At 38.9% G+C, this 22,688-nt stretch overlaps 1 protein-coding gene across 3 annotated transcripts in view; it reads left to right on the forward strand.

Annotated features, from left to right (window-relative positions):
- The window catches only part of LOC124861391 (NACHT, LRR and PYD domains-containing protein 3-like), a 923,911-nt gene that overhangs the window by 316,925 nt on the left and 584,298 nt on the right, over positions 1 to 22,688 (forward strand). The gene's annotated exons all lie outside the window — the stretch shown is intronic.

Genomic DNA, 22,688 nt, shown 5'->3' on the forward strand with positions numbered 1-22,688 from the left:
TCTTCCTGCTTACTGTTGAACTGAAAATGACTTCTGAGAAAAGGTTTCTGTTAATGAGGTGTTGTCACACTCTTTGACCATGAAAGTGACATAGAGGAGAAGTCTGAGACAGAGGATAACATTATGAAGCATTCTCCACTGATGAAAATGACACCCTTAGTATTGACCCTCCAGTTGTTTCTCTTACCTTCCAGCAAACACTTTACTTTTCAAAAATGAAAAGCTTTTTGGTCTTTCCTCTTCAACAACAGGGTAGACTGAGTGCTGCTAACGTCATCAAAATGGTTCCAGGTCCTACCAGAAACGCTGTCAGCCATGTCCAAGATATAAAATCAGCATTTGAGCTGTTCAGAACACAATTAAAAAGGATATACTTGAGATGACAACTTTCGTGGGTAAGCGTGTGTATAGAGATAGTTGGAAAGAAGTGGATCAAACTCACTCACAGCCTACATTGGGTTACTCATCTTGGCAGGATTGTACAAGTCAAAAGGGAAAGCAACAGCAAGTGTTTGGACTGCTGACACTGGAAGAGTAATATTTACAGTAAACATGTCTCTAAATTCATTCCATGTTTTCTACCGTGTTCTACGCTTTGATGACAGAGAAACAAGGTCAATAAGTAGCTAGCAGCAACTGACTTGACTGGAGTCAAATTGACCCCAAATTTATAATGTGTTATTATTCTTGTTCAAATAAATAGCTTTCGCTATTATTATATTTAAGTAGTCAACAAACAAACATTAAGTAATCGACACAGACTCTGCCATTTTTATTTGGATCATTTGTGAAGTTTTCAATTCCTCGGGTAAAATGACCCCAAAGATAAGAGATGTTAATAAATTTAAAGGTATCAGGAGGCCCAAAGATCAAAGTGGAGTTTGATCCAGTCTGAGAGTTTTCCCAGAGATCAACAGCACATTGCAGTCAGAGTTGGTCTGTTGGAGCAGAAAGCAGCACCAGATGGGATGGAAGTGTAGAGTGGGATTTATTTCCTGTTGGGAACAACCTGCAGCTCCTCATCAACTCACAGACTGTTGCTCTGCAGTCTCATGTGATCTGACTCGTGTCTCATCAGGAGACTAAATCTCTGCTTGGAGACTTGAAGGAACAAAGAGGGACTTACTCAGCTTCTTCTCATTTATCACAGCTGGTAAAGAAGAACCTGAATGATTTTAGTCATTGTGATGCTTGCTGTTGTTGTCACTAAACACTTGAATAATCCATCCTGTTCTGACCAGTCCACCACTCCTCCTCCCAGTTAGACTTCTTCCACACAAGCAGCTTGATTCACCTCGTCACCATTAGTGACCAGAAACCAGGAACTATGGTAGTGATGATGAAAACACAGACTCTGGTCTGTTCCTCTCTCACAGTGCTGCTATTGTTCACAGCCAGGAACCTGAGGAGCAACTTCCTGGTTTGTGAAAGTTTGCATAAAAACACAAAACATTTGTAAATGGAGGCAGGAGGAATCACATATCTGCAGACAAACAGCAGAGCAGCAGCCTTTATATGTGGACTATTTACTACTTTATGGCTTTGCTTATTTTTACATTTCTTAGTCAGACACTACAGTCTGTTTTAGTTGAAGCTTCAATATTGTTTATATAGAATATATTTAATCAGGAACAGATCATAAATCAACTTTTAAAAAGAAGAAGAAACCAAACAGAAGTCAGAACTCTGTTAACGTTACTTAGATGATCAAACTGTTAACTGAACTTAACTTTCTGCAATATTTCTTCAATCACATTTTCTCCCAGAGTTTGATGTTTGGAGCCAGATTGGAGATCCCCAGAAGACCACAAATCTCCTCTCTTCTGATAGGTTTACTTTGATTATTTTTCAACCTTCGTTTTTTATGTTTATTTAACTAAAGTCTGGATTGTAGAAAACTCTAAACTCACACATTAGAACGGGCCTGAACCCTTCAGAACCTGGCAGGGCTGCACCATATCTAGAACATGTTTCACTGAAATGCTGCTATGCACTGACTGTTCTCCAAATACACAAGCTTTTAATACTATATACGTAATCAAACACACAAACATCCAACAAACCAAACTTTGTCTCTACAATACTTACTTCCTCCATTCAGACCCACTGATCCATTCTAAAGCTCTTCTCTCTGAAACCATATTTAGAGTTTCAACACAGAAAACTGCTGGAGAGCGAGTGGAAATGAACTCCATTAAAACACGTCCATTAGTGTTTATTCATTGTTGATCAGTCAATAACACCTGGATGATGACAGTAATATTAATACTGGATTTATGCTATTTATGGTTTCCTTCATTTGGTAAAACTAAAGTGATTTTCTTTACCTTAACATGGGCTCAAGGAAATAGGAAATGTTGGATCTTTGTTATTTTCCAACTATAAAATGTTGACTTTAAAACAATAAGAAAACTAAACAGTTGGCTTCATTTAGTGCCATAATTCAAAGCTAATCTAATAATCCTGTAGATGTTCCTTCATATACAGTAACACTAAAACTTGGTTCTGAAATAAGAGGACCTGCTGGATTTCTCATTCATCAAACTATACAGATGGATTATATGTTCCATTAAAGCTTCACACCATTTAATAACATGAAACATTTTAACAGCGTTGGTGTCATCTTATTTTGAAAGGATTGACAGGAAGCAGCTGTTCTGTGACTTTAAAGGGGAAAATTAAAGTTTGATTTAATGACCTGAAAACGAAGCTGTTAGTTTAGTGAAAAACAAACATCAGCTGCTCATCATGTTGACTGTTTCAGACAATAATCTAATAATCCTGTAGATGTTCCTTCATATACAGTAAAACTAAAACTTGGTTCTGAAATAAGAGGAGAACATGTTCTCCAAACACCAGAGAGCAGAAACACACTGTTAAATTATTAAAGTTCAAATCAACTTTAACTATGAAACAAAGTAAACTTACGGTTTCTTTAAGCAAGACAGAGAACAGAAGAAGACTTGAAGAAAACAGACTGAGTCAGCAGAGCAGAAGGAATTCAACAACTAACCCCTTTTGTGGAAATTAAAAATAGATTCCTTGTTAACATATTTAAACAGAAGAAATAAAATCCTAATATGGTAAGTGAGTCATTTTCTTTACCACTTATTCCATAGTGGGTCACGGGGGAGCTGGTGTCTATCTCCAGCAGTCTATGGGTGAGAGGCAGGGTCCAACCTGGACAGGTTGCCAATCCATCGCAGGGCAACACAGAGACATAGAGGACAAACAACCACACACTCATTCACACCCCTAAGGGCAATTTAGAAAGACCAATTAACCTAATCGTCATGTTTCTGGACTGTGGGAAGAAGCTGGAGTACCTGGTGAGAACCCACACATGCACAGGGAGAACGTGCGAACTCCATGCAGAAACACCGGCCGGGTGTACCCAGGACCTTCTTGCTGCAAGGCAACAGTCCCACCATCTGCACCACCGTGCAGCCCTCCTAATATGGTTTTATCAGAATTTAGATGTAAATTTTATGACAATCTATCATGTTTCATTCAGACTCATGGACCAGTTTGCACTGAAAATAAAATTTCATTCAGAAAGAAGTGTAAGAAAAATAATCCCAATTCTAACTTCAAGAATATAAAAAAACTAAAATACGTGCAAATAAATAATATTAGATCATTGCTGAAGTACAAACATGGACAAGGACAGAAGAAGACAGCAGAGACTCTGAATGTTCCTGGAGATTCAGCTGGAAGCAAAGTTAACAAGTTTGAAGTTAATCATCTCTGACCCTGAGGGAAGATCTGGAAGAATTAGGAGGATCATTAATTATGTAACCAGGTGTATCAGTGATGTTTATGGTCTGAATACTAAGAACCTCTTCTTTCAATGTTCTTTCAGCTCATCATTCACAGCAGGAGGAGAATAAAAGTTGGTCCTGAATCCAGATTTAGAGAAATCCAGCAGAACATTGACTTATCACAGCTGGTAAAGCAGAACATGAATGATTTTAGTCATTGTGATGCTTGTTGTTGTTGTTACTGAACACTTAAAGAATCCATCTTGTTCTGACCAGTCCACCACTCCTCCTCCCAGTTAGACTTCTTCCCCACAAGCAGCTTGATTATGAAAATATAGATGAGAAACCGATTCATCTCGTTACCATTAGTGTCCACACACCAGTAACTATGATGGTGATTGTCTAACATCTCATTTTATCCCCCATTCTGATGCCGCAGCTACCAGGTCAGGAAACATCGAAAGAAAAACACAGAAACAGTTGCTACAGCTGGAGACCAGGATGTGGCAGAAAGACGACGTTATCAAGAGCTGCCACCAGATTCCTGAGGAATATTTGGTCCAAAACCTTCATCTGACCATAAAACACCTGCAGGAAGGGTTTCAGTTTCCACATTAAGGATCATATTACAACCTAAATTCCAATGACGTTGGGATATCATGCAAAACATAAATAAATACAGAATATGTAGATTTGAAAAACCTGTTCAACCGATATGCAATTGAATACACCATAAAGTAAGATATTTAATGTTCCAAGTGGTAAACTTCATTGTTTATTCTGACAATATGTTGAATATGATGCTTGCAACATATTCCACAAAATAGGACTGGCAAAGGACTGGAAAAGTTAAGGAATGCTCAAAAACACCTGCTTGGAACATTCAAAAACAGGTCAACAGGTTAACTGGAAACAGGTGAGAGTCATGATCGGGTATAAACGGAGCATCCCTGAAAGGCTCAGTTGTTCACAAGCAAGGAGGGGACGAGGTTCACTACTTTGTGAACAACTGAGTGAGCAAATAGTCCAACAGTTTAAGAACATTTCTCAATGTACAATTGAAGGAATTTAGAGATTTTATTTTCTACAGTCCATAATATTATTACCTGATTCCAAGAATCTGGAGAAATCTCTACACGTACAGGTCCTTCTAAAAATATTAGCATATTGTGATAAAGTTCATTATTTTCAATAATGTAATGATGAAAATTTTATATTCATATATTTTAGATTCATTGCACACTAACTGAAATATTTCAGGTCTTTTATTGTCTTAATACGGATGATTTTGGCATACAGCTCATGAAAACCCAAAATTCCTATCTCACAAAATTAGCATATTTCATCCGACCAATAAAAGAAAAGTGTTTTTAATACAAAAAACGTCAACCTTCAAATAATCATGTACAGTTATGCACTCAATACTTGGTCGGGAATCCTTTTGCAGAAATGACTGCTTCAATGCGGCGTGGCATGGAGACAATCAGCCTGTGGCACTGCTGAGATCTTATGGAGGCCCAGGATGCTTCGATAGCAGCCTTTAGCTCATCCAGAGTGTTGGGTCTTGAGTCTCTCAACGTTCTCTTCATAATATCCCACAGATTCTCTATGGGGTTCAGGTCAGGAGAGTTGGCAGGCCAATTGAGCATAGTGATACCATGGTCAGTAAACCATTTACCAGTGGTTTTGGCACTGTGAGCAAGTGCCAGGTCGTGCTGAAAAATGAAATCTTCATCTCCATAAAGCTTTTCAGCAGATCGAAGCATGAAGTGCTCCAAAATCTCCTGATAGCTAGCTGCATTGACCATGCCCTTGAGAAAACACAGTGGACTGTAATGGAAAATTATTTTAAAGTGCTCTGATATTCCCTTCACCTCTCTCCTCTGACCTCTGTGTTTTATTAGTGTTCTGTTATTTAGAGCAGATGGACTCTAAATTCAAATGCTGGAGAGTTTTATGGTTAACACTTCCTGAAGTGTATATTTTAAGGGAAGGTAGATGGGTGCCCTCATAAATAACTTTGTTAACTCTGACCCGGGGAGGGTCTAGGGGCCATATTTCTAAAACTCTTTGCAGTTGAGATAACACCCTCATTTTTGGTATAAATACTGTTTGTGATTTCTGTTCGTGGCTCTGTTTCACTGACTAACCTCAGTGTCAGGGTCTTCAAACGCTGAATGCCTTTGAATAAAACTTAGATCTAAAAACAGGATCTAACGTGCCAGAGGAGACCGCAGGAGGGGACATGGACGCCTGGCCAGCCTGAGAGTTGTTCTCAGTCCACTTCCATTTTACGGAGGGGAGTTCTCATCCCCGCCTGCGGCTTCTGGACGATTAGATCCGAACAATTTGTCGTCAAATATATCTGGGTGAGAAGTTGCTCTGTATGATATAATGTATATTATTATTTTTATTACACATTAACCATCATCTCCTAACTAATTAATTAGGTTCCAGAGTTGCGAGAGGGAGGACATCAGCTGAGGGCCCGGTTACCCTGCAAAAGGAATTGCAGGGAGGTTCTCATTGGTAACGATGGGATAAAGCAGAACACAGGGTTTTGCGGGTGGTTTTTAGCAATTTTCTACACCTCATAAAGGAGAAAAGCCAGTGGGCAGACGTGCCGCTGAACAGGTAAAAAAAAAAAATGGTTCCGGAACCTTGAGGCATCAGGGGTGTCTCCTTCTTCAGACTCTGATTTATAAAATAATGAAAGGAAAAAGTGGGGATGATTGTGTTAAATGTGCTTTAATTTGGAAGATAAGTTTGGTTTTTCACAGCGTGGAAGTTTGAGTGTAAATAAGTTAAATAGTTTAAAAAGTTTCAAGTAAAACAGTTGATGGAAAAATAAAAAAAAACATAAGAAAAGATTAAAAAGCACAGAGTGCATCAATTAAGGGGTTAAAGAGTTAAAACTTTCCTGAAGGAAGTTTTGTTTGTCTTAAATATTGCGATCAGTCGGTAAAGAAGGTAAAAGTGAAAAGGGACATTAGAGATGCGAAAAGAAAGTTGTTTTAGAAAGGATTATAGTGCATGTTGTGAAAGGAAGTGACAGGCAGGGGGACAACTGACTGACTGACTGATAATATTTCTTTGTACAAAATCTGAACCTATACTAAACTTTTCTTCTGCCTCTCTCACACACAAATACACACATATATGGGATTTAAGTTCAACATCTGCGTTTTTGAGTCTGGATTTTAGAAACCTGCCCTTCTCCATGGCTACTACACCAGAGACGCTTCTCCAGCACGGCCTGAAAGAGAGAGATCTGCCTTCCTGCATGTTGAAAATCGCAGTGTGACTTTCTACAAGAAAAAAAAAACGAAACTCAGAAGAAATCTGGACCCTCTGAGATGGACAAAGATCCATGCTGTTTGCAAGAGCCAGAAGAGCGATACACTGGATTTATATTGAAAGCATCTTGTGCGGGCAGAAGATAAACCGGAGCAAAGTTTCTTCTTTCTCCCTCCTGGAGAAGTTAAAGTGGACAAAGAATGATTGAATGTCTCACCAACAGACCGGGGAAGGGCCTGGTTGTTTTTTGGACTGATAAAGGACTGTGTGACAGTCTGACTCTGGAGCGATTAAGAAACTGATGGGGGTAACGTACAAACACACACACATTTGCATAAATCTTTTCCTATTTTCTGCAATGAAGAACGCTTATTAACCGCTGCTCATGTGACGCTTGCTTGACGTTGACAGATATAGCGGATTAAAATATTATTTTAGGGTTAGAAAAGTATCTTTAAAAAGGTGATAACTTAGTTCATTTGATACTTTCCAGTTAATTCTTTCAGAGAAGCAAGTTCTCTTTCGTCGTGGAATATTCAGGGTCAATTATTCTAGTTATTAAAAGTTATTAAAAGCAGAGGAAGTTACAACATCTCCAAAACTCAGCAGTAACTAAGTGTTTCTATGTTATTCTCAGGAGAGATCTCATGAAGGAGCATTTTTAAAACCCAGCGCATGCGTAAAACCTGATGGGTTTCTCCTTCAGGTATTATTTTCTGTTGTCAGAGTTTGTATCCCATAAATGGGTAGAGACCTCATTAAAACAGGCTTAGTTTTACTGCAGATGGTCTTCATACAGTTTCTGACACAGTATTTACAGTTTGGTGCAGTTTTTGTCCACAAGTGTTAACTGACGCTTATGGAAAGTACAAATTCATTGTTCTTCACAGCAGCTGCTGGGAAGAGGTTATGTTAGGTTTTTCTTCCCTCTTCTGATTCATGCAGCGTGTTGATTTACACTGTACCTTATATCAGGTCCTGACAAAAACCTATGAAAGGTTTGGTTCTGCAGGTTCTTTTTTCTCCCTTTGGAGAAGGAAAGGACACCTGATCAGTTCTGTGTTGCATAGAAATATTAAAACACTTGTTGTTTTCTAAGATATCACCAGCTAAAAATCTTTTAAAACTTTTGAGAGTAATTGGTTTTGTTAAACACATTTCCCTTGGTAAAACAAACCTTTAAAATGAGAATGAAAAATGGGGTTATTTAGAAAGAATCTGATTGGACAGTGGTACCACACAAAAATTAAACTAATCTCATGCTTCCTAAAAGACTCTGCATGAAAAGGCCTTCAGAACCGTGGAGTTATTTTTCACCACAGTAACAAGTTTTTTTAAGCATGCTTTTTCTTTATTTTAAAACAGATGTGTTTTTTTTGTTTTGTTTTTGGTTTTTTAGCATAATGTTTGTCTGAAGCTTCTTATGAACTGGGTCAGAAGCAAATATGATCTGAGGTAAATTAGGAGCTGTGAACTAATAATTTTAAATCTGATTATGGTCCAAGCAGAAACAATATATTTAGCCAATCCTTCAATCTCTGCAGAAAGTTAACACCATTGTTCAATGCAGTAGTACTCAACTTGTGGTTCCTGGACTCCTGAAGCCTGTAAGCCATAGATTTTGGGTCCATGAAATTATAATATTTAATTAAAGGTAGAATGATTACTTATTAAAATAGATCTAAGCCAATGATGAGTTCCAGTCATTTGGTGGCTTTGAAATGCAATAATACTCAAAAATTTCTACTCTGGGGAACACAGATTGGGGTTGAAGAGTTTAGTTTTGGAACCAAGGTTAGGATTTTTGTAACAGAATCAAGACAAGTAAAATCCTTCATTTTAGGAAAATAAAATAAATAAAGGCCCTCTTAACAGTAAGAGGATGGTCGGCTCAAACTCAAGTCTCCTTGTTTGATTTCTTAGGGTTTAAAGATTAAAGGAATACATATGAGTACAAAGGTACACAAGGTGATTTCAGATTACTAAGAGATAAAATATTGGAACATTTATCACCATTTGGATTATTAAAGAGGGGTTCTAGTAATAAGTTCTCCCCAACTCTCAAAATTTAAATAGCCCAAATTAAAGAAAATGAGAAAAAGTCCAGTTTGGAGACAAGCTTCTTATCTTAATTTATGATTAAGTCAAACACTGCAGTTTTGTTTAGTTTGGGTATAACATGAAAATGTCAACGCTGACTTTTCTAATTTCCCCTCGGGGATCAATAAAGTATCTTTGAATTTGAATTGAATTAAATTAAAAATACTTCTTTGCATTTAACTTGAAATTCTGCAATACAGCTGCGATCAAATTGAGCCAAACAAAAAGAGAATTATAACAATAACTCTCAGGATTGTAGTTATTATTACAGAGTTACAGTACAAAGAATTAGCAAAAGGTTTCAGCATCAGTAAATTTGGATTCATATAAGAGAAAACTGTTGCTGTGCTTCTAAATACTTTGAGATTTTTTGGAATATGTGCACTCGTTTTTTTTAAAAAAGGATCCTGACGATTGTCATAACAAAATTGATCAATTATAGCATTAAAATATATGGCTGAGAAAACATATTCTGAAAAGAGATTGTTAAAAATGTCTTTGAATTCTTGAAGCTTCAAATTTGGCCATTTGTCTGTCTTTGATGTTTTGTCTTTGTTTTGTTGGAATGAATGTTTGATTATATGTTGCATGAAACAACAATCCATGTTTAGAATAATGTTTCTAAATCCCAGATTGATTAAACTTTCAGTTTTCAGGAGAGTTAAGAAGCAGCTTGTTTCTGAGGCTGCCAATCAGAGGTTAGTTCTGCCTGACTCCGCCCACCTACCGGGTTGGTTCATGCCTTTGTTGTCATGGTGACGCTCAGCACCTCCCTTCCTAAGTTTTAACACTGTTTAAGAGACAATAGAATCAAAATGCTTGTAGTGATTGTTGCCTTAAAAACATGTTTATTTTTTTTTTGTATAATAATTAAGGATGTAGCATGACTTTTAGATTTATGTGTTTGATTATTAAAAGGTTAATGAAATAGTTTAAACTAGTTTGAAGAATTAGTTTTGCATGCAGAATCATTGGTGATTTATTAGATTGAAAGTTTCCCTGGTACCATTAAGCTAGCTGACAGTTCAAGATATGCAAAAGTAAGGAATATATATTTTTGATAAAGAATCAGAGTCATGACTTTATACTTGGCGGGAATTATTTGTTAAATTAAAATTTGTAGGGTTTATGCATCTGAATTACATTAGATGTCCATTAATCTAATATTCATCTTTGTACAAGACAAATCAGGATGATATGTGACTAATTTCTAAGTGAGACATTGATGAACTGAATAACTAAAGTTTGTGTTTAGTTGTTAATGGAACTGAATTGCAGTTAAAAACATCTGGATTTTCTTTATGTTGCTTTCGTTAAATTCATAGTGACACATAGTTATGTCAGAATTCATTTCTTTGGTTCTATGTAATGTGATCTTGGTTACTAAAACATTTTTGTACAAACTTTTGCTGGATTGTCGCATGGGTTGGACCCTGCGACAGAAGAGGGGAATGTCAAAATAAAGCAACATGGGGTTCCAAACGTTGTATCACTCATGGGAAAAAGGGTAGCTCAGACCTCCAGTGAGAACTTAGTGACAATGCGAGAGAGACGTTGTACTTTGTTTATATAAATGATGCATAGCTCCCTAAGACCACATTCTGAAAACCTCTCTGAAATTATGGTGTTGATTCTTTTGTGAAATTTTACATCTCCACAGATTAGACCATTTTTGAAATTATTTTTGGGTTTTCTGAAACTATGAAATGTTGACCTGTAATCAGACCTTCCACAAACATCATGTCACATTTTTGATATTCAGAATATTTAGCTGATGGTCATTGCTAGTATATCAGGTGAAGTCAGAAGATCAATTATTTGGATTTTGTTGGATGTTTTGATGAAGTTCATGTAGTTAAGCACTTAGGTTTGAGAATGGGACTTTGAATTGAAAATTAGCCAAGTGTTGTGAAGGCTCTACCTATTGTTCTCACTTATATGAGATTGAGACAAAGGACACAGGCAAATCTCAGTCCTTTTGAAGTGCTGTGTGGCAGGTCTCCTAATTTGGACATGGGGATATTGCCAGGATCTTTTTCTTCCACATCTTTGTGTGAAGATAGGATGTTGTTTTACTGTCAAAACCTGTCCACTGTGTTTTCTCAAGTTTCACAGACGGTGAAGGCTGCATTACCAGAAACAGCCACTTCCACCCTCCAGTCCTTTATTCCTGGCGACTGGATTCTGGTCAGAGAATTTAGGAGAAAACACAGGAAGTCCAGGGCTGGAATGGCCCATATCAGATCCTACTAGACACCCTGGAAAGCTGCAGGAAAGCTGCAGGAAAGCTCCAGCTCCTCCAGCTTCATCTGGCTTCCAGGACAAGTCATCTTCCAACTGGATCATCCACGGCTGAAAGGTGTGAGGACAGCAGACCACCACAAGACAAAGAACTGTAAGCTGATCACTGGCGAGTGATTGAACAGGTGGTTGAAGAACACTGTTCTTACAAGGGCACAATAATCCCTTGGGCAGTGCAACGTTATTTCAGAATCTACTTAAGGCCATCGCATTGCCTGAAAGTTAGAAATCATAAGGTCATTTGCCTCACTGCACACACACCACAGTGAGAGATTCTTTCCTCCCACTTTGACAGCAAGACTGACTCTGAGGAGGAAATCTCGGATGCTTTTATCTAACTTTTATGTTTATTGCTTGATATTTATCATTATGGTATTATTACAAATTTGAATGTGTTCATTTCCACTGTTGCTTAGTTGGACTATGGAAGCCTAACTTCCAGCAGGTTAAAGTTCCTGTTTCTAAATATATTTCTAGAGGAGCTTCCTATGACCGCCCACCTGTACCAGACTGGTAACAGGGCAGCTTGAAGCCACTCAGGAGAGGCAGCAGAATTTTTTATTTTTTTTTAAGTTGTTTATAATTTGTTTTCTTTGAGAAAAAACTGTTTGCTTTCAGTACCAGAAGAAAGGACATTCCACTTCAAGGTCACAATGCAGTTAAATGGAAGGTGGTCTGTTCTGATGCTAATGATTGGTATTGCAAGTATTTTTATAACTCTTGTGTTCATTTTGGGAAAGGTACAGCAAAGACAATGTGTGGTTAATCTGACTAATAATACTCATCAGCGGATTCGAAGAGAGATTCATCACTTTTCTGACTACTATGATCATACTGATAATGTTTGGTGGCAACTGATGCATCAAAACTGTGAGGAATTATACTGTACGGGAAAGCAGAAATGTTTGTAGATTTTCTAGTGAGATTAATTTAACGTGTGCGTCTACAGGAACTCTTTATAGAATTCGGGGTATTAGAAATCCGATTAAAGGTCCAGATATTTGTATAACACAGGGGGAAAGTACACCTTATTTCCTTGGGAAGACAGTAGGTTGCGAACCTATTATATCTGTTGTATGTGCTTTAATCAACAGACATAAATTTGAGTCATGTCCTATCAGAACTGATCCTTATACTATTTCAGAATATTTGGCTCCAGATCCTTTTGTGTTAACTTTTAATCTTACTGCTTTATCTGAGGAAGGTTTCACTGTTCTAACTACGAAGCAGCAGGCTATAAGAACTATGAGTTTACAAACTAGAATGGCTTTGGATTATCTGTTAGCTGAGAGGGGTGATGGTTTTGAAGAATTTTCCTTTAGTTGTGATTATCTTGTAATCAAAAGAAGGGAGTGTAATGGAAATTCTTGCAGTAAGCATTTCACAGTGTATAACCTTTTTTACTCCTCAGAACTGTGTTAGAGGAAGAAGCTGTAAAAGCCATTATCAGAAGTTTGATGGTTCAGACCCATCTTTAGGACAATGTCAGGAAGGGCAGTTAGGTCTGTTCCTAGATAACCTTGTCACTGTTGAACTGAAGAAGGGTTGGGGTCATGAACATGGACTCTTTGCAGTTGAGATAACATTGTCTTGTTCTGGTATAAATACTGTGTGAAAATAGCGTTCGGGGCTCTGTTCAACTGACTTGCTTGGTGACAGAGTCATTCAAACGCTGAATGCCTTTGAATAAAACTTATAAAGACAAAGTCCGGATTTTCTCTTGTTATGAGTCAACTTCTACCCACTTTGATAAGAAAATTCCATAACAAAAGGAATGGTGAGAGTACAGTCCCCTGTGGTGCTCCTGTGCTGCTGACTACCTGGTTAGACTAACAACCCTTCAGTCTCACAAACTGTGGTCTGTTTGTCAGGTAGTCTTTATCCAGGAGATTGTTGAGGCCTCCACCTGAGTCTTCTGGAGTTTCTGACAAAGCAAATCAGGTTGGATTGTGTTAAATGGAGAAATCAAAGAACATGATCCTCACAGTGCTGCTGGCTTTATCCAGATGACAGTGGGTTTGTTGAAGCAGGTGTATGATGGCATCTTCAACTCCAACTCCACAGCGATAAGCAAACTGAAGGGGGTCCTGATGGTTTACTGTTTGCTTACTCAGGTGGGCCAACAGGAGTCTCTCTAGGACCTTCATGATGTGGGATGTCAGGGCAACAGGTCTATAGTCACTGAGGACTGATGGGTGAGTTTTCTTTGGTACCGGAATAAGACAGGAGGTCTTCCACAGCACCGGAACCTTCTTCTGGGCCAGAAGAGGTGGTGCAGAATCCCACAGAGCTCCTCTGCACAGGCCTTCAGGACTCTAGGGCTGACATGATCTGGACCTGCAGCCTTATTCCTATTCAGTCTCTCCAGTTGTCTCTTCACCTGACTTCTTGAGACACACAGGTGGAAGGGGGAGGCAAAGGAAGCATCAGCATCTACTGATATGGTTGATGGCAAACATGTAGAAGCAGAAGGGTCTAGGGTTGCAGTGGAAGATAAAAAATGTGAGGTGTTACTGGACAGCTGTGGGTCCTGTGGGTCAAAGGAGGGTGGAATGTCTGTTTGGCTGTGAGCAGGAGAGGAGGATGCTGAGCTTGTTTCTGAACTGAACCTATTGAAGAATAGGTTCAGTTCATTGGCTCTGTCCAGACCATCGGTCTGATCATCCTTCTGCATGAAGCCTGTGATCTTTTTCATCCCTGTCCACACATCTCTGATATTGTTTTGCTGGAGCATGCTCTCCAGCTTCTTCTTGTACACCTCCTTGCTGTCTCTTATCTTGACTTTAAGTTGCTTCTGTATACTCCTCAATAATTATCTGTCTCCCTCTCTGAAGGCTCTTTTTTTCTTGTTAAGCCGGTCCTTCAGGTCACTGGTGATCCAAGGTTTGTTATTGGGGAAGCATCTCACGGTTCTGGTGGGGATGATGTTATCCACACAGAAGTTTATATAGTCGGTTACACACTCAGTCATGACATTGATGTCCTCTCCATGTGGCTGGCACAGTGCGTCCCAGTCTGTAGCCTCAAAGCAACCTTGCAGAGCTTCTTCAGCTTCCTGTGACCATTTTCTCACAGTCCTCTTTATTACAGGTTGCCTCTGAACAAGGGGCTTATATTTTGAGCAGAGAAAAACAAGATTGTGATCTGATTTGTCTAGCGGAGGTCTTGCTGTAGAGATGTATGAGTCCTTGACATTTGCATAAAACAAATCCAATGTTTTGTTTTCTCTGGTAGAGCAGCTGACAAACTGTTGAAACGTTGGAAGTGAAACAGAGAGTGAAGCATGGTTAAAATCACCAGAAATTGCCACAAAACCATTGGGGTTTTGTGTCTGTAGCTTAGCAACAACTGAGCTGATGGCATCGCATGCAGTGTCGGCAACAGCGGAAGGTGGAACGTAAACTGTTGCCAAAATAACACTGGTGAACTCTCTGGGTAAATAATATGGACGAAAACTTACTGCCAACAGTTCAATATCTGGACTGCAGAGTTGACACTTCACAGTAACATGTCCTGGATTACACCATCTGTTGTTCACAAGTACTGCCAGCCCACCTCCTTTACATTTGCCGCTCCTCTTTAAATCTCTGTCTGCTCGTATGGTTAAAAAGCCCGGCAGAGAGACACTAGAGTCGGGGATATGATCCTGCAGCCATGTCTCAGTAAAACACATGATACTGCATGCCCGGCACTCTGGCTGGGTCCTTTGTAGGGCTTGGAGTTCATCCAACTTGTTTCCCAACGATCTCACATTGCCCATGATAATTAACGGAAGAGATGGTTTGAACTTCCTCCTTCTCTCTCTTCTCTTAGCTCCTGCTCTGCATCCACGGCGTCTCCTTTTCAACTCATTAGGGATTTGGGGTTGTAGTTGAAGTATTATTTGAGCTTTTGAGATATTAATCAGCTGCTCCCGGTTGTAAGAAACAACCCCGTTGCCATGGCAATGCATCATAACAAATGTCCAAAAATAGAAAGTATTAAGAAAAATCTTACAAGCTGCACAGCATCCAACAACGGAGTGTACAGTCGTCCAAAAAAAATCAACTGTATCCACCACAAGAGGATTAGTTCCCAAAAAAGAATAAATCAGAATCAAAAGTAACAGAGCTACTCCAACCTGCTGCCACCTTGAGCGGCGCAATTCTAGAAAGAATGTTCTTCCAGCAAAACTCCCGCCACACATTTGATGCCGTGAAGGTCCACTGAAGTTGGCATATGTTTTCCCAAGTGTCGGTTGAGATCGGTTCCATTATCCCGGCCTCCCACTTCTTCTTAATGTAGTCCATATTCCCTTGTTTTGAAACCTGAATTCCATTGTACAATCCGGAAATCACTTTATTGCACTGTCTCTGCTTCATTAATGATCGAAGGACCTCCAGAAATCCAACATTGCTATCACTCGGAGATTGTTTCAGACTTTGGTCAAAATAGTGTCTGACCTGAAGGTATCTATAGAAGTCGGCCCTTTCTAAACCATATTCTAATAATAGAGTTTCAAAGCTTTTAAATGACCCTTTGTGGAGAAATGAGTTGTAGCACGTGAGGCCCCTCAAAAGCCACCTCCTGAATCCGTCGTCACTTTTATTAGGTTCAAAATCAGAATCATATCTGCACCATCGTAACATTCTGGATGCAAATTCTAGTTTACATATTTTAATTACGTTTCTTAGGGGGTAAAATAGACCATTCAGTAAGGGGTCCTCTGAAACCCCCAGTTCGCTCTGGAGTTTATCGTCTGTCGAGAGGGCCATTAATGGAATACCCCCCACTGTGCTACCCTCCACCTCCTTCCAACCTGATGTGTATGATGCCGAACCAATACAAACTAGTGGCCTCATCTGGGCGGCATAATAATAATCCTGTAGACATGGGAGGCCCATTCCCCCCTTTTCTTTCCTCAACTGTAGTGTTTTGTATTTGATCCTAGCTCTTTTCCCTTGCCATAGATACCTGGAAATTAGCTTATCCCAATCTTGGAATGTTTTGGGCGGTATTTTCAGTGGAATGCATTGAAAGTGGTAGAGCATGCGTGGGAGAACATTCATTCGAATTGATTCTATTTTGGAGCTCAGGTTAAGAAAGGGAATTATACTCCACCTTTGGAGGTCAGATTTTATGTTTGCCATTAGTGGGCGATAATTTACTTCGAACATCTGAGAGTTATCTTTGTGTATTTTAATTCCTAAATATTTAATATAGTCACTACTCCATTTCCATTTGTATTCATTTTTCAGTTCTTTTGTTGGGTTAAAGTTAAATTTTAGCACCTGAGTTTTGTTTATATTAATCTTATACCCAGAGTACTGACCATATTCTTCCAGCATGTTCATTAGTTTTGGGAGTGTTTGAGCAGGTTGTGATAAGGCTATCAGGAGATCATCTGCAAACAGGGCTAATTTTTGCTCTCCATTTAAGGTCATTATTCCCTTTATGTCGGGTCTCTGTCGAATCCATTGGGCCAAGGGTTCTATGAATAGGGCGAAGAGGAGTGGCGAGGCGCAGCATCCCTGTCTTGTTCCCCTATGCAGACGAAAGGAGTCTGTCAAGTCCCCATTGATTTTAATACGGGCTTCTGGTTTGTCATATAGTGCTTCTAGCGTATTAATAATGGTATTGTGGAAGTTAAATTTTTTGAGAACTTTATACAGGAATAACCATCTCAGTGAGTCAAACGCTTTTTCTGCGTCTAAGCTGATTATCAAAGAGCTGTTTTTTTGTGTTTTTATCTTTTTCATGATAAGCATTGTTTTCCTAATATTGTCCTGGGTTTGTCTTTGTTTAATAAAACCTGTTTGATCGTTGTGTATTAACTTCGGTAGTATGTATTCTAGTCTCTTTGATAGAATATATGTGAATAATTTGTAGTCAATGTTTAGAACACTTACCGGTCTGTAGTTTCCACATTCTAGTTTATCTTTTCCCTCTTTTAGGAATGACAGAAAGTATTGCCTCTCTCCATGAGCGGGGAATTTCGTTCTTCTCCATCACCCAATTGAACACCCTGACCAGAGTTGGGATTAGGAGGTCTTGCATGGATTTATACCACTCAGGGGTGAAGCCATCTGGTCTTGGAGATTTTCTCCCTTTTAGTTTCTTGATTGCTTTTTTTACCTCCTCATAAGTTATCCTGCCTGTTAGATGACTGTTCTGGGTATCTGTAAACTTAGGCAGATGTATTGAGTCTAAAAACGTATCAACTTGTCGATCTTCTGCTGCCTGGGGTTGAGTGTAAAGATGTTCATAGAACTCTTGGAAACATTGTTTAATTCTTTCAGGGCTTGTTTCTAACTGTTTTGTTGTGGGGTTTCGTATTTTATGAATATTGCTGTCTGCCTGTTGTTTTCTCAGTTTGTATGCTAGGAGCCTTAGTGATTTCCCACCTGTCTCGTAGTAGCTTTGTTTAGTCAAGAGAAGCTTTTTCTGTATTTCAACATTGTTTATTTCATCTAATTTTCTTTTTACGTCTAAAATCTCGTTTTTTTAAGGTTAATGAGTGTTTGTTTTGTAATTTTATCAATTCTTCTTCCAATTCTCTGAACCTCTTCTGTCTAGATTTTTTCTCGTAGGAACAAATTGATATTACCTTGCCCCTTATCACAGCTTTTAACGCATCCCACAGTATTGGTGGTGTTACTGCCCCGTTGTCATTGAAATCCAAGTAGAATCTAATTTCAGATTGCAGTTTTTCTCTGGTTACACCGTTGTTTAAAATATTTGAGTTCATCTTCCAGGAGGTGGATTTCCTGTTGCTTTCTAAGTTAACTGTCAGAATCAATGGAAAGTGGTCTGATAATGTACCAGAACCTACTTCACATTTGACTAATCTATGTAAGTCTTTTCCAAAGATGAAGAAATAGTCGATCCGGGAGTACACATTGTGGCTTGATGAATAGTGAGTGAAGCCCTGTGTATTGGAATTTAACTCCCTCCATACATCTACTATTCCCGCTTCTTTCAGTATAGTTTTAAGTTTTTTGCTATTGTTGCTCTTGTCAGGTTTACCATTGGATGAGTCATTTTTGGGGTTCAGTCTGATATTGAAATTACCACCACATATTAGAAACCCATGACATTTTGTTATCATCAGATCACAGATGGATCTATAAAAATTCCAGTTGCTACCCGGAGGGACATATACATTTAGTAAATTGACTTCAATATTATCAATTTTACTGTTAACCAAAACGAATGTACCCTCTTTGTCCCTATGTTTAGAAATATATTCAAAGTTTACTGCTCTAGAAATAAGAATCACCACCCCCCTTCGCCTCCCAGAGCCATGTGAGGAAAAGTAAACATATTTAAATCCTGATTTATTTAGTTTTGCATGCTCGGCATCATCTAGGTGTGTTTCTTGCAGGAAAGCTATTTGAATTTGGTCTCTTTTTAATTTTGTTAGTATTTTTTCTCTCTTAATTGGGTTAAGTACCACATTAATGTTAAAGGAAGCCCCCTTAATCCTTGTGTTCATCTATGTAAACCCATCAACCATTTCACCCCAGATTCGAGTAAGCCTCTTGCTAAAGAAAAAAGAAAAGAAATTTGACAAATGAATTGGCAAAAAAAGAACAAATAACACACAAACCAACTTCGAACATAACGTGTTCAGTTCAACTTCCAATGTAGGGGTCTGTAGACTAGACCCTATTGAGCATCTAAGAAGATACTCTAAGGGAAGATCCCTCTTCATGTCCTTGGTGTGAGGGGGCCCTTTTTGGGTGCGTGATGAAGGTGAACCCAAACCTGACTGCTCAGTAGATCTGTACTTCTGTGGGACACTCGTGCCTCAGAGCAAAACTCACCTCTCAACTGTGGCCATCGCTCATCCGCGGGGGTGAGGGGGGCGGCGGATCAGGACCCACAAAGTGTAACAGCAGCAGATGAGGTGTATTGCTCATCTACAGCTCCCCACCTACTGGTTTGTAGATGGGGCGGATGGAGCCGATGATGGTCGTCTGAAAGCTCTCAACCTCTCTTTATAGCTGTCATCTCGACTGGAGGTGGTTGTTTTCTTCTTTGTGCGTCTATCCGCTTTCCTCCAATGTGGAGGTCTGTCATATCGCCGGTTAGCTTTAGCCCTTCGCATAGGAGGCTTTCTATGAATGTTGCCACCGTAGCGCCTTCATTCTCGGTTCCCTCCGGAACACCGTAGATCCTTATGTTTTCCCGCCTCGATCGACTCTCTAACTCCATTAGCTTATCTTCTACCTGTATGTTTAGCTTTAGCATGTCGGTCAAAACCTCTTCTGTGTTCAAAGTTCTGTCCTCTAACTTTCCAATTCGTTCTTCTGCCTCACCCAGTCTATTGTTTACCTTGGCGATTTCTTCTTTTATCATTCCCAGTTGTTCTCTGTTTTCTTTTCGAAATCCTTTCAGCTCTTCCAGGATCAATTCCAGATCGGCCATTGTTACCGCTCCCTTGATGTTAGCTCCCCGGCTAGCCGTTAGTTTTAGCTTTATTTTCACGACATTTCCTTCCCGTCCCGACCCCCCACGGCAAATTAATCAACTCTGAGTCAGGCTAACCCTGAGTTATAAGTATATAAGAAGCCCTCATCAATGGATGGCAGATAACATGATTCACCATGGCAACAGGAAGAAATAAGAAGCCTAAAAAAGCATATTTCTTACCAATAGTATTAAAAATTTTAATGACGACATATGGAGAACATCAGCACATATTTAAGAAGAAAAGAAATACTGCTGCTGCTGCAAAATAGTGAGAGTTAGCGTGTCGGAGAGCAAGTCAATGTGTGATTTGACGGAGAATTAAAGCTGAATTCTCAATACTACACTTACTCAACTCAATAAAGTGTGTGTGCAATAAATATGTGTCTAGGTGCAACCCAGCATGCACAAAGGACGTGGCAACAAATCAGGATAAAATATAAAAATCCGGTTAAATTAGGTAAGGTCCAGTCATAAGCTACTATAGGGTTATGTTTAACCTTTACCAACTGAATTACACAACATTTACTCGCTGTATTCTTTGGGAAGAAACTTGTGCCATCAGAAACTGAATTTGAATTGCTCAGACTGAATCAGTATTTGTGTAATTTGAAATTAAATGCATTGGTTTGAAAATGAATTTCACCAAACTGAAACTGAATATGGGCTGCACGGTGGTGAAGTTGGTAGCACTGTTGCCTTGCAGCAAGAAGGTCCTGGTTTCGATTCCTGGCCAGGGGTCTTTCTGCATGGAGTTTGCATGTTCTCCCTGTGCATGCGTGGGTTCTCACTGGATACTCCGGCTTCCTCCCACAGTCCAAAGACATGCCTGTTAGGTTAATTGGTAACTCTAAATTGCCCTTAGGTGTATGAATGAGTGTGTGCTTGGTTGTTTGTGTGTTGCCCTGCGATGGACTGGCAACCTGTCCAGGGTGTACCCCGCCTCTCACCCATAGACTGCTGGAGATAGGCACCAGCTCCCCCGCGACCCACTATGGAATAAGCGGTAGAAAATGACTGACTGACTGAAACTGAATATAATGGTTTAAAACTGAACATGTTTGTTTTGAAAATTGCTTTGCTTGTATTAAAAATTCAGTTTGATTACTTTCAATTTCAGTTCCAAAATTCAGTTTTTTGTGTCACACATTCAGGTTATTGAAGCCACAGATTAATCAAACACAGATTTACTGATTCACGGATGCCATTCACTATTGCTGGGTCCAAATTAAGGTCTGCATTCTTTTGAATGCATTTATAGGCCGATAACATCCTCGATGAGGCGACGAATGCTGTCCAATCTCCAAGGTTCCAACAAATGCATCCTTTTTATCCCCAGATTTGAAGGATGGGTCCTGTGTATCCTCCGTGTCCCACCCAATCCCATGATTCATTGTGGGTCGAAGTAGATTGTTCAAACGGAAGTAGCAAAGGCCGGAGGAGAAAGAAAAGTTGTGAATAAAATTATATTGCGCATTCTGTGAAACAATTGAACTTTAACAATGTTTTTAGACAAGAATGTAGTTGTGTAAACCTAAAATATCTGATCAGTTTATCAAGATATTGCTTAATTGCACAAATGCGCCGATTTGTTCGTCCGCTGCCCGAGCAGCTGCTCGCCTCGCCAGCTGTCAGCTGACCGGGTGGTTGAGGTGCGCTAAACCCCCAGAGAACAGCTGACTCCCAGCACATTGTTATCAAAATCCCGCTGCGTTTCCCCAATGGGAGGAAGTTAAACAGATATAATTCAGTCAGATGAAATCTAATATTAATGTTTGGTTTATTTATTATAATAATGATTATTATTATTATACTCTGCAAATAAACTGATTTAAACTTTGTTCCTAAAGTTAATATGTTAGTGTTTAAGTTGTTGAAAGCTTTATGAATAAATTAAACAAATGGTATTTGTCATCAATGTATTTTATCTAGTGTTAGATTTTTATATCTATGAACACAAAAAATATTTTCAACATTTTAAATGGCTGAATAATGAACAAGATCATAAAACAACATTTTAAAACAAAACAGCATTATAAGCCATCATCAATATATAAAAGGGTAAATAAAAATTGTGTAGTTATTTACAGTAGAGACAGCGCTATTAACCTTAATGCTCCATTTGTTCGACTTCACAGCTCTGCGTTTCACGCTAACATGGTTGCAAGGCAACATAAGTTATGCTGAGGTAAAGGCAAGAGAAACACAGACCGATGTAACACCGGCGGCATACTATACTAATCTGGCATGTTTAGCTAATAGCTACAGGTAGCATAAGTGTTACTCTTTGACCATCATTTGTTTACATGACGCTTCTTATAGATGCTCATTTGACTTGGTGATTGACATCCGCTAAGCTCATATAGCTGCACTGCTTCAGCTCAAAAGGAAGTTTAACCTGATGTGAAATGTAAATCGATGAATCTGTGTTTGATTAATCTAAGGCTATCCTCAAGGACCCGAATGTGTGACACAAAACTGAATTTTTGAACTGAAATTGGATTACAGACTTGAAAGAGAAAGTAATCAAACTGAATTTTTAATACAACGAAATACATTTTAAAAGCAAATGAATTCAGTTTCAAACCATACAATTCTGTTTCAGTTTAGTGAAATTCATTTTGAAACCAAAACATTTAATTTCAAATTACACAAATACAAATTCAGTCTGAGCAATTCAAATTCAGTTTCTGATGGCACAAGTTTCTTCCCATAGTATTCAACATATGCAATTAGTGATGTGTAAGAAGTTAAAGGCTGTATTTATAAGTTAAAGCT

The sequence above is a fragment of the Girardinichthys multiradiatus genome, chromosome 24, assembly GCF_021462225.1.
Source record: "Girardinichthys multiradiatus isolate DD_20200921_A chromosome 24, DD_fGirMul_XY1, whole genome shotgun sequence".
NCBI lineage: Eukaryota > Metazoa > Chordata > Actinopteri > Cyprinodontiformes > Goodeidae > Girardinichthys > Girardinichthys multiradiatus.